Raw genomic sequence first — 1,976 nt, 5'->3', positions numbered from 1 at the left:
TCCTCAGACCCCTTGTGAGACCATATGCTGGTGCGGTTGGCCCTGGGTTCCTCCTAATGCAAGACATTGCTAGACCTCATGTGGCTGGAGTGTGTCAGCAGTTCCTGCAAGAGGAAGGCATTGATGCTATGGACTGGCCCGCCCGTTCCCCAGACCTGAATCCAATTGAGCACATCTGGGACATCATGTCTCGCTCCATCCACCAACGCCACGTTGCACCACAGACTATCCAGGGGTTGGCGGATGCTTTAGTCCAGGTCTGGGAGGAGATCCCTCAGGAGACCATCCGCCACCTCATCAGGAGCATGCCCAGGCGTTGTAGGGAGGTCATACAGGCACGTGGAGGCCACACACACTACTGAGCCTCATTTTGACTTGTTTTAAGGACATTACATCAAAGTTGGATCAGCCTGTAGTGTGGTTTTCCACTTTAATTTTGAGTGTGACTCCAAATCTAGACCTCCATGGGTTGATACATTTGATTTCCATTGATAATTTTTGTGTGATTTTGTTGTCAGTACATTCAACTATGTAAAGAAAAAAGTATTTAATAAAATTATTTCATTCATTCAGATCTAGGATGTGTTATTTTAGTGTTCCCTTTATTTTTTTGAGCAGTATATATATATATATATATATATATATATATATATATATATATATATATATATATATATATATATATATATATATATATATATATATATATATATACATACACACACACATACATACATACACATACAAAAGTAGGTGGACACCACTTCAAAATTAGTAGAGTCGGCTATTTCAGCCACACTCGTTGCTGACAGGTGTATAAAATCGAGCACACAGCCATGCAATCTTCAGACAAACATTGTCAGTAGAATGGCCTTACTGAAGAGCTCAGTGACTTTCAACGTGGCACTGTCATAGGATGCCACCTTTCCAACAAGTCAGTTAGTCAAATTTCTGCCCTGCTAGAGCTGCCCCGGTCAACTTTAAGTGCTGTTATTGTGAAGTGGAAACGTCTAGGAGCAAAGTGGTAGGCCACACAAGCTCACAGAACAGGACCATGTAAAAATCGTCTGTCCTCGGTTGCAAGACTCACTACAGAGTTCCAAACTGCCTCTGGAAGCAACATCAGCACAAGAACTGTTAGTCGGGAGCTTCATGAAATGGGATCCCATGGACGAGCAGCCGCAGACAAGCCTAAGATCACCATCCGCAATGCCAAGCTTTGGCTGGAGTGGTGTAAAGCTCGCCACCATTGGACTCTGGAGCAGTGGAAACACGTTCTCTGGTGTGATGAATCACGCTTCACCATCTGGCAGTTCCACGGACAAATCTGGGTTGGGCGGATCCAGGAGAACGCTACCTGCCCCAATGCATAGTGCCAACTGTAAAGTTTGGTGGAGGTGAAATAATGGTCTGGGGCTGTTTTTCATGGTTCGGGCTAGGCCCCTTAGTTCCAGTGAAGGGAAATCTTAACACTACAGCATACAATGACATTGTAGACAATTCTGTGCTTCCAACTTTGTGGCAACAGTTCAGGGAAGGCCCTTTCCTGTTTCAGCATGACAAGGAAATAACTTGACTGGCCTGCACAGAGCCCTGACCTCAACTCCATCGAACACCTTTGGGATGAATTGGAACGGTGACTGCGAGCCAGGCCTAATCGCCCAACATCAGTGGCCGACCCAACTAATGCTCATGGCTGAATGGAAGCAAGTCCCCGCAGCAATGTTCCAACATCTAGTGGAAAGCCTTCCCAGAAGAGTGGAGCAGCAAAGAGAGGACCAACTCCATATTAATGCCCATGAGTTTGAAATGAGATGTTCGACACGCAGGTGTCCACATACTTTTGGTCATGTAGTGTATATCATATATTTACTCATCTCCTGAATAAGTACTTGTTGAATCAACAGTCTACTGGGAACGTGATCAACATTACAAAATGTGACTTGAGATACTATACTAAAGAATGTGCTAACACA

This window comes from Coregonus lavaretus (assembly GCF_964263955.1).
Source record: "Coregonus lavaretus genome assembly, chromosome: 7".
NCBI classification, from domain to species: Eukaryota; Metazoa; Chordata; class Actinopteri; order Salmoniformes; family Salmonidae; genus Coregonus; species Coregonus lavaretus.
This window is presented reverse-complemented; position numbering follows the sequence as displayed.